The sequence below is a fragment of the Lutzomyia longipalpis genome, chromosome 1, assembly GCF_024334085.1.
Source record: "Lutzomyia longipalpis isolate SR_M1_2022 chromosome 1, ASM2433408v1".
In the NCBI taxonomy this organism is placed as follows: Eukaryota; Metazoa; Arthropoda; class Insecta; order Diptera; family Psychodidae; genus Lutzomyia; species Lutzomyia longipalpis.
Window position 1 is genome coordinate 31,326,569 of NC_074707.1, and position 12,342 is coordinate 31,338,910.

A 12,342-nucleotide genomic window follows, 5' to 3' on the forward strand; every position below is an offset into this window, starting at 1 on the left:
ATTTGAAGTTTATTTATTCTCATTTACTCAGCTAATCTTCTTGATTTTGTCGAGTTACACGGAAAAATATTGGAATTTTCCAAAAAGAATAATTTGGCAAACTTTAAATTTTAGTAGTGGTGAATAATATTTTCACATAGGCAACCTACTAATGTGTAATGTACATAACATACCTATAACATACATAACAAAGGGATTTGATGAAAAGGGTATGTAAGGTGCGTAATTATTCCTTTCCATTATCACATCAAGTTATTTTATGCCTTTCTGAATTTTCATTTGATGTCAGTTGTGTGATAAATTGATATGAAAATAAATTACAGTCCGCACGATGTGAGAATGTACGAATGAGGTAGGAAAGAACTGATTGTGATTAATTACATTTTTTCCCTCTTTGAAATGAAAATGGAAACAATTATTTGGTTTTGTGTATTTGATTTACTTCACCAAATATGTAGGATTTCTCGCAAATAAAATAAACAATATATATTGCAAAAGGTTTGAATTGAATATTCCACGTTCCAATTTCACCCATGCATATTCATCTTAGTGATGGGAAAATGTCAAGTCATTGTGTACCAAATTCATCATCTTGATATATAGAAAATTTGGCACAAATCTGAAGTGGGTTTGCGTTTTTATTTACTTTGCTTAAGGGTAGACCTCAAATATAGCTTTGTGCTTGATTGAGTTAGAAAGCCAACTATTTCGCGAATGCTCCCCCATCAATCAGCTATTATATTAGGGATTTTCTTAGTATTAAACAAAGACTCCTTAAGTTAATATAAGTCATGTTATACCTAATCTACTTGTATTTTCTTTATTTCAAAAATTAATTTAACACTATAGCCGACCCGCCTAAGGGGCTCTTCGTGTTAATTAAAAGAGAAATAAGAATTTATTTATGTTTTTTTATGAGATAAACAGAAACAATGTCTATAAAGCTAAAAGGTTTCCTGGGAAAAATATTTGGGCAACATCTTTATCCGCAATTTTTGCATTTACTCATTAAAACAAAAGAGCGCTTGATTATTTCCCGGGGTTTATACTGGGTACTAAATTATGTCCATAATGACTTTTGTAGAGCACTTCTTTAGCTATTAAGATAGCACTTAACACATTCTCAAGTTTCTTAACATTCTTGTTCGAGCCATTTTCAATTTTCTCTTCGGAGATCATAAATTTTCGTCCCTTTCTTACCACACAATGCTTATTCCACTTATTCTTAAAATTTTAGCTTTAGAAGAGCTTTTTAAAAAAAGAATATTTGCATATTTGCAACCCATGCAAATTGATGAATCTTAAAGGTGAGTAAGAAAAATCTCTTACTCTTTCTTTCAACGTAGGTAGTAGGGTTAGAAGAAAAAGGTGTGCAGTCAACCTACATCATCACTGCTTCTTTTACATAATACAACATCCAAATTTAATATATTTTTGGAACGAATTTGCACATTTTAGAAGTGTGTTATATATGTAAAGAATATTTAACATTGCCAAATATTGAAAAGTGGGTGGATTTTAACAGCTACATACATATATGAGAATCTGATTCTGTTAGAGCTTCATACAAAATTCTGTATAAAACAAACCAAAGATATTGTTTATGATTGATGTATTTTTTTTTCAAAACTTAGGTGAATTTAATATTGAAAAAATATATAATCATAAAGTTTTATCACATTAAAATAACGTAAAATATTCGTAAATATTTGCCAGATTTATGTTCTGATCCCATTTATCCTTCACATCTTCCCAATAATCAACAATTCTCTCAATATCGCCCGGGGGCTGTTTACTATCTTTGATTTGGGATTATTTATTGTGTATGTTCTATGTAATAAATGTACATATATTTATGTATGTATATGGGAAAATGTATTACGAAATTTTGTACCTATATAATTTATTGCATAATATACATATACACTCTTATCATTGTCATTTCCAATATTATTGATGAAATTGTTGCCATAAGCATTTATGTTTGATCTCATCTTAATATTCATTTTAGATAATGAATAAAGGATCTTAATTAATTGAATTTATCTTTTATTGGAATCATGAATCATAATTTTGGACAAGGTCTTTTGATGAGATGTTACAAGATACCTACGTGCAGAGTGTACACTTTTTGAATGAACAATAAATAGTTTCATTCAGATATCGATCATAAACTTCTCAAAAAATTTCACTGTTATGCAGACACCAAAAATTTGGGTTTTTTGTAGCTCTTTCTACTTGATTTTGTATCTAATTTGTACTTCTGACAGTTTGTGCGGGGAGGATGTATAAAAAGTCTGTTTTTGTCTGTTTTCTGTAAAGTTATAAATTCTTTCATCTGAAAATTCCTCTTGGCAATTTGAAAGATAATTACAATCATTTTCAAACGGCTGGTGTAGTATACATAATTCTATAATATAATAAATGAATTTTAGCCTTTATTCTGCTGACAAAAATATGTTGAATGATACACGTTTCGTTTCATGTAAAACTCCTCTTTAAAAGCCATAAAAATACTGATCTCTTGAGAGAATAAGTAAAATTGCTATATATAATACATTAAGTTATATTTCGAAATTATTCTTCAATTGTGCATGCATAAATGCCGAGAAAGTTGCTTTTATTTCTCTTCAAAAATAGTTTCTTGATGAGATTTTATTCACTCATGCTGTTCAAATTTCAGGCTCCAGCTGTTATTTAATGGGGTGTTATATTGCTAAGGAATATTTCATAATTTATAGTAGAACATTATTAAGCCACTTACTGATATTTCTGAAAGTGTACCAAACACTTGGCGATAAGGATATTGAAATAAATTAAAATTTGGCTATGATTTGTGGCACTATAACTTGACAAAATGCTTCTACATCAACATAAATTTGATATGATAGAATTATGCTTGTTCACAGTCTGATACACAAATTTAGGAATATGTAGGTAGGTATATAATTTGATACTAACAGCGAGGAAACAAAGTGGCCAGCTTTTCCACTATGAGAGCATTAACACTTCCCATTAATAAGTGGTAATTTTCCACCATTTCAGTACTCCTAAAGCTATAATGTTAAATTGCCAGTCCATTTGGAATAATTTGTGCTACATGAAATCATTTGAATGATGAGAGGCGCTTCAGGAAAAATAATTTCGCTCATTTTCAAAGTGGATTTCAACTGCACATAATTGAGATTTTAATTATTAACCACATCTGCCTAAATAGATTTTTTTTCATAATATTTCTATGAGAGTACCATTGTGAAAAAATTAAAATCAATTTTTGATTAAATAGTTTGAGGATGAAAATGTAGGTATGTATAAAAAAATTGAGGATATTATACTTCAGTGAATAATTCAAACGATTACATTTCAATATAATGTTTTTCAATTCCTTAAAATAAGGAATATCTTTCACTCAGAAAACATCTCACAATTCCTTTTTATTATCTTTGTAAAATCCACTTTGCTATTTTAATAAATTGAAAAGGCTATATCTTTCAAATTGCATTGCAGATGTGCTGAATTTATAAGGAGCATTTATATGATGGATTTGAATGCGAATTCATATTTGTACATAAATGTATGTAGTACAAAGATGCTTTAAAATTTCAAAAATGTACACATCGTTTTATATACATTATGTAAAGCTTATAGAACGATTCTGTGTGCTTTTAGAATACACATTCAAATATATAAAAAAAAATTAAGTAAAGCTTATTTTGTATCGTTTTCGTGAGTTGGTACTTCTTCATGCTTTCAAAGAGCATTGAAAAAATATTTTTTTGAGTGATTCTCTTGTGAAACAGTCACAGAGATTTTCAACATGATGATGGATAGCATCGAATGAAATTTATGAGTAATACTTACTATGCAGTATTTTTGTGATGCTCTTGGACAATCTTTGAGATGTAAATGAGCCAGATGTTCAGAATAATTTGAACATGGGGTTATCGAGCCTTCCCCATTGTTGTATAGGCCACACTGATAGCATTTTAGTGCGTTACTAACAGTTACGAAAGCAATTAAAACGACAATAAATACAGCAATTAAATAGAATTTGCTATTAGCCATTTCTCTTGTGAACACTTTGTAATTTATGTAACACAATTTGCAGTTAATAAGTTTATCTTTGTGGATTCTTTAGATTGCAACACCCTTCGGAATTACGACACATAAAACCGCTGCTGTTAGAAAAATTTAGAAACAATCAGGATTTCTTAATTTGGTCATCAGCACTATGTTCATTTTTCATTTATTTATAAATTAGTTAGAAATCACAATAGGTCATTGACATAACACAGTATTGTTTAATCTATTGCTTTTCACTTGATTTTTTCTCTAAATTCTAATCTACTTCGGGTTTTTCTTGATTACTCCAATTTGAATTTCTCTTATAGCAAGTTGAAGAATTGCTTTTCACCACGTGTGAATCTCTTGAAAGACCAACACGAACTGAACGGAAACGTGTCTTAGGATACGCTTCAACAGTTCCCGTACTAAAATTTAAACATTAATGCAAGGATATAAGAAGAATTCTATGTTGTTTGCGTTTATGGTAACATCGCCGGTAAAAAGGACTTATCAGGAAACCTTACTAAAATATCCTTTGAAGTATCTTCGCTAAACGTGTCCTGGAAAACCTAGGGAGCCAGAATTTGATTAAATAACATAGAATATAATGTGTCAAGGAAAATAGGGGAAGTTTTGCGGTAATAGAAAAACATTTCAAATGTAATGAAGGATAAGAAAGTTATAGCACAAAATTCAAAGTAGCAACAATAAATTCTATATTGTATAAAATTAGTACCTATTCTTTGTGTAGCCTATGAACCTCAAAAAATTATTGAAATTAAATTTAAAAAAAAATGCTAAATTTACTTCCTTTCAAATTGTCTCCGACGACTTATTTGTATTGGCGGTTCTTAGTAAGTCTATTGACCCAAAGACCTTAGGAGGAGGGATTTAAAAAAAAATAAAACAAAAATAAACTTAATATATGTTGTGTATAATTCTGCTTACACAGTATATGTGCTTAACTTATAGTTAAAAAAAATTTCATTTTCTTTTCCTTCTGTATAACAAGGAAATAAAATAATTATAATTATCAAGCACGAAAGGAAGAATGTAATTGAGAATCGTTTACTGTGTGCATGCAATATTCATTTACATACTTATATGTATGTTTATACATACCTAACACATAAAATAATATTAAATAGTGGTTACCACATAGCATATATGTATGTACGTACATACATAATACATTATTTTATACATTCCACAAAAAGCCATCTAAAAATGAGAGTTTGATTTAATTCATAGCTTGGAGTGAATTTGTTTGTAAATATTTTGATAATGTGCTTTTGATTGATATTTTATTATTATATAAAATTTTGTTTTAGATGAAGCGTGGCAAGTACAAATTAATTTTCAATAGAATAAAAATAGAAACCACATTAAAGTGGGTTCTAAGTTTTTTCTGTCCTGATAAAATTAATTATTTAACTTGTGAAGCAAGATCTGTAGGATGTCTTTCTGTATATTTAAAGTATAAATTACGATGGTATGTTTATAATATGTAATACATATTACATATTGTTATTTCTGCAAAAAGTCAATTTCAACATTTTGCATACCTATAGTTTACTTTGAAAGTTCCATTGAGCCAGAACTTTAAAGTTTAAAGCTTTTATATAATCAAGAAGATATTCTTGAATATTATATTTTCTACTCATCACTTCTATGAATTTTAAATCATCCACCTTGAGTGTGTATGATGAAAAAAAAACTACATTGTTTTCTTCAGCTAAAAAAAACAAAGAATATACAGCATCATGTAAAAAACGTGCCATGTGTATTTAGTAACCAATAAATTTTTAACCACACTTGAATGAATCCTTGAAGAGAAGAAAGCGTATGAGCCCCAACCCTTATACAATTGCGCCTTGTTTGTTTTTTCTTTCTACTTTTTTTTTGCTTTTTCCTGTACATACTGCAAATTCCATTCCAAGGGATGATATTTATTTAAAAGGCGTTGAAGATGATCTTTCTGTTGTCACGCACTCCATCTTCGAAGCTATTACATAAATAAACATCAACCATGTCCCAATTTTGCGTGAAAATGGGTGGAGTCCCAAAAAAGCCGGGCATCACTTTCAACGTGGATACCAATCTCACATCACATACCGTCGTACTCATTGCAGAAAAAAAGAAAATTCAATTTCATTGAAACCATCGTGTGATGTGCTGCGTTTTGGAAAGCTACAAAAGTGTCGGAGCACGTTGTACCATTGGATTCTATGTTGCTCATCTGCAGTGAATGCTAAATCTCACTCCATTTGCTTAAGAACATCTCTCAACTTATCCTCTGCAGAAATATTTTTGCACGAACACGAAAGCCTCATATTAAGGTAGACAACAAAAAAGATAAAAGGAGTAAAAGCATAGTGTGACAGAAGGTAATGTAATATTTTTTTTTGAATTAGGTCCTTCTATATATTTACTTAATGCCCAACAACCTTGTAACTAAACATCTTTCCAATAAATGTAAAAACATTAAAATTAATCTCAATACGAATATCTGTCTTCTCTTAATCACTTTCTTTTTTTTAGGTCTTGTAGCCTCTTTAAAAATTGACTTGAAAAGTTTTTTCGTTTTCATAAAATTTTCATCACTAACCACCACACTGACTAATAAATTATTTTGTATTCTGTACATTGCACCTTCTTACATCCAAGAGATTTTCTCTGTAAGTAATACAGTCTCGGAAAATGGTCTTTTACATTCTTTTTTATTAAAATATATTTTCTGTCCTTCTTGTTTAATGTTCTACATTATTACATTTTTTTCTGTTTGAATTATTGACTCATTAAATGTAGAATATTTAATTCAAAATTTACAATTTAAATTGATGTAATAAAATTTTTCTACTCCAACTCACTTTATTGCGAGGAAATTCGTATTCTACTTTTGAAGTAAGATTTATTCGTGATACTACACCGCACTTCTTGTGAGGGTACACGGAAAATTTGTGGTGATTTTCTATACATATCTGTATATATGGGTAAAATCTCAGGCTAGTTAATGTTCTATAAGGTTCTTGTTGGAATACATAAACGTTTTAATACTAATTTTATATGTGACTGTATTTTTGGATGGCCATTTAGTGTGCTTTATATTCATTCCTTCGCTGAGCCATTTTGAGTCAATGTGGGTTTGCTTTTCTATAAAAAAAAAACGTATACCACATAGTAAACATATTACACAGGATGAAGAGTAATAAACGCAATTCAAAAGTTTTCTAATAAGAAGAAAAAAGCTATGCACGTATTCGCTGTTTATGGTTAGCAAGCCACAAAGCCACAGGAAAATGAGTTTTAGAAAATGGATAAACAATATAATCTTTTCAGAGTCATGTGAACTTTCCTATTAAAAATTTCAAAAAATATTTCTGATTAAAGTACAATTGTTAATAAACCTGTAAGAATATTATATAAAATGGGTTGTGTACTTATGTAAAATTTTGTTAGCAAAAAATGCTTCTGAATCTAGAAGAGCATATTATGGATTTTATTATATTACCTCATGAACCTGGAAGCAAGATATTGTAAAATTTAACTCTATCTACCATAGGAATTACGAATTATGATTTTTTCATGATATACCAAAGACCGTTCGTTTTTTTCCTTATTTGGTTTATTTAAATAAATGGATATTGTGTTTATGCTCTTTATGTATCTATTGCTATGTAAATTATGTTATGGTATACATGATCTTTAGCACATATTGCGAGTGCCTTAAACGAAAACTATAGGTAGGTACTATTAAATAAGAACAGAGATCAAGAAATCTTACATAAAATAAAGAAATTCTCACTAGGGTTTTACGAAGTTTGTAATGAACAAATTAATGTGTAATAGTAAAAAAAAAGCCTAAACAGATTTTTTTGAAACAAAAGTATTGTAGTATATTTTAATATGAATATACGGAAGAAGTCTTAAGTCATAAATTTGCCCTACTTCTGTACCATTTTTTCAAAGTACATATTCTGCTATAAATGAACGTGCTTGCACAAAAGCTACGTACTCATCACTTATCACCGTATAATAAAGTCATTTATGTCACCCCTTATTAAAGGTTCGCCTTAAGAAGCAGAGCCACTATGTTACTCATAGTTTTCTTGATTTCTTCAAACGAGAGTGACTTGTCAGGAAGCCAAGAGAAGTTTGACGCTACCAAAGGCACATTGGAAAAAAAAAGAGAAAGCTTATACAAGCTCCAGCGGATGGCAAGAACATAAATATGTAAATTCACGCCCACATCTCCCATTCCTTCACAATCAATGTTCCCCTGTGCCACGGATAGCCTTCAATTGAAAGAGGTAGAAAGGGAATTTTGTGTGTTTTCGTGTCATTTGGAATTTTCGTCGAAATTTTTTTTTGTGGGAAACTTTTCTCTTGGCTATATTTTTTCACTTTATTATTGTTTCGCCGCTCTTTTAAGTTTCCAAACTTTATTAAAAGCATTCTTCCAACCGCTTTTGGGGAGAAATATATGTATGTATGTTTAGGTGTGGTTATCTAACTTTTTTTGTTCTTGATATATTTGTAGCATCATGCACATAATATATACATACATATATGTAGGTTAAAAGTATTTACATACATATTTAGATTCATTGTACATATAAGAAGGTTATAAAGTGAATACTAAACTTACCCGCCATATGGTGATATGATTAGTCTGCCATACCTACCCCCAGCTGGTAACTTTTTAGAATATTAAAAATCAATCCATAAATCAATATTTTGTGAACTTCAACTGAATATCACATGAAGAATTCATTCATAATGCTCATTGAGTAGGTACATATGCCACCAATTACCATTAAGTATGTATTTATTTTAACCATTCATAAAAATATTTCACATTATTTACTTATTTTTACTGTTCACCTTATTTCTAGAAACACCAATAAATAATTTATAACTCACTAAATTTGAGCTTATTGCCCCTAAATACGCAGTACAAAAATTTATGTGAAAGATTTAAGAGTTATCCTGAATTATTAATCAATGCATATTGTTTTTTTTTTTCTTAACAATACCCACTGTTCAAATGTTTTCCTTTGGTGTAAGTATTTTATTTTTCTCTTCCTCGGTGCTTGTTTTTTTTTCTTTTAAATCTTATACCCAAAAAAGGTTCCAAAAATTTTCACAGGCAAAGGAAGCTATTTTTGGTAAAGAGTTGCAGTCAAGAATATTTTATTTACCAATCAATACATATCATTAAATATCCGCTTTGATCCATATATTTCCATAAGTAGGAATATTTTGATAAATGTATTATATACAAATATAACATAAATATGTGACATCTTACCAATGAAAATTCCTTACTATTAAACTAAGACATAAAGAGTCAAGAGAAATATAAACTCTATTTATATACCTAACGAGGTAAATTGTCGCTTCGCTCCAATTTACCTCGCCCCGCTTCGCGGGGATTTGTTGCGCTTCGCGCAAATTTTAGAGGAACAAAAATTGTGATGGTTTGATTGAGGCCACTTATAAATCCCGGAGAAAAATTTCGGAAAGAGTCTTCATTTCATACAACACTTTAGGCGCCAAATTCAAAAATTTGCAAAAACTGCATGAAATCTCTATGGGGGCTACATGAAGGGGGGCTTTGGGGGGAAAATGAATACGGCCACTCGAAAGCGCCTGATATAAGGGGCCTCTGTACCAAATTTCATCGCGATCGGATAAACGGTGTGGATTTGTATAGAAAAGTCGGAACGACGATTACCAACAAACAGGCCTTTCTTTATTATATAGATGGGAAGCTCTCATCGAAGGAAAAAGAAAATGTACTGGTAAGCTGACCAAGCTTACGGGAGCTGTGTTTCTTTCAGTGTACCAATTTTGTGAGAGCAAACTAGAACGCGAATTAATTTAAATACGCGCAAAGTCTGGAATAGTATTAAAGTCATACGCTAATAAATTTTTAGAAGGCCATATCTCGAGAACGGATCCATAGATTTTCATAAATTTTTTTTTGTTTGAAAGGTCTTGAAGTCAGCTATAACATATCGAAAAATGAAAAAAATCTATGTCGCCATTTTCGAAAAATTCGAGTTCGAAATTTTCGAAAACTTTGTTTTCGATTTTAGCGCCTCTTGCGGACATTTTTCGAAGTTGTAATGTTCTAGACATTTGTAGGGTTTCACGAAACCTTTCATTTGCGCTTGAGTTGATCAAGATCGGACATGTAGAACCCGAGATATGACATGCCAACTTTGGAAGGCTATATCTCGAGAACGGATCCATAGATTTTCTTCATTTTTGGCATGAAGCTAGATAATATGGTCAGCTACAACATATCAAAAAATGAAAAAAATTTATGTCGTCGTTTTCGAGATATTCATCGAAAACTCATCGAAAATTTTGTTTTTGATTTTTGGCCCTCTAGCGGTCACTTTTGAAACTTCGGATGTTCTAGAGAGTTGTAGGGTTTGTTGAGATCTTTCATTTGAGCCCGGGTTGATCAAAATCGGTCAAGCCGTTTTCGAGTTATGGTCGATTTTCGATGAAAAATTGTGACGGCCATATTGACTAAACGGCTTGACCGATTTTCGAAAATGAGGTATCGTTGGAAAGCTCTTGATGGCCCCTACAACATATCAAAATTTCAGCCCTCTAGCTATAATAGCGGCTGAGATATAGCGAAAACAAAATTTTGAGGTTATTCAAAATGGCGGACGCGGGGGTGGGGGGTAAAATTTGACGTCATAATCTGACGTCTTCCAGTCGACTTTTAAACTTTGCCGTTTACCGCAAGTCTCTATCTATTACCGTTCTCTTGTAATTTAGCAAAAGGTTCCGGACGGACGGACGGACGGCCGGCCGGCCGGCCGGCCGGCCGGAAAAAATTTTTTGGCGCATACGTTTTTTGGAATGTGGGGGCCCTAATTCGTGCTCATCCCAAGTTTGAGCCCGATCTGACGACTTTCGATTTTGCTCGGTACACAAAAGCTGTGTCTGAAAGAAACACAGCTAAAAATTTGCAAAGAGAAGAAATCATTTTCATACAACATTTCAGGCGCCAAATTCAAAAATTTGCAAAAACTGCATGAAATCTCTATGGGGGCTACCTGAAGGGGGGCTTTGGGGGGAAAATGAATACGGCCATCTGAAACCGCCTGTTATAAGGGGCCTCTGTACCAAATTTCATCGCGATCGGATAAACGGTGTGGATTTGTATAGAAAAGTCGGAACGACGATTACCAACAAACAGGCCTTTCTTTATTATATAGATGGGAAGCTCTCATCGAAGGAAAAAGAAAAAAATTTGCAAAGAGAAGAAATCATTTTCATACAAAATTTCAGGCGCCAAATTCAAAAATTTGCAAAAACTGCATGAAATCTCTATGGGGGCTACCTGAAGGGGGGCTTTGGGGGGAAAATGGATACGGCCATCTGAAACCGCCTGTTATAAGGGGCCTCTGTACCAAATTTCATCGCGATCGGTCAAACGGTGTGGATTTGTATAGAAAAGTCGGAACGACGATTACCAACAAACAGGCCTTTCTTTATTATATAGATAAATTGAATTTCCCCCGTGTTTTTAACTTAACTCCAGCCTTTTTAATTCAAAATTCTTGTGAACAAGATTGTTTAAGATTGCGCTTTACAAATATTTTTTTGTTCAAATTTATTCCTAATTCATTAAAATATTTGAAATATTTTTAACTTTTGTAGAAAAATAATGTTTAATTTATACCTATTTAAGGATTCCCTACAACTTTCTAAGTTAAAAATAAATGTAAGTAATAAAACTTATATTTTAATTTGTGATATTATATTAAAGAAAAAATAGATGATATTAGATTTTTAAAAATTAACAATATAAATAAAACGTCGCACAAGCAACTTTAATTGCGTTATAATGCCTCTAATACTTTATTTACAAACATAAATTTTATGTTTCCTAATTTTTTAGATTTCTTTGGGTATTTTATTATTTCATTTGCATTCGGAATATTTTACTTTTTTATATATAATATCTCTCTTTGGTGCCAAGACTGAGATACAATATTTCAACTTCGAATTTAAGAAAGGAGAAATATCATGCAAAATGGAATTTTTATATTTTACCCACCATTCTGTGTATATTTTTGCATGAGAATCGAGAAAGTTTATTAAAATTTTAATTCTACAAAATCAGAATCACGCATTTCTGCAAAATTAGTATACCTGTATTTATACAATAGCATTACAAAATCATCCCCTTTAGGCATGTGCTGCGCTTTCTAGCCCAATCTCTCGTGACCAACTGTCCAGCAATAT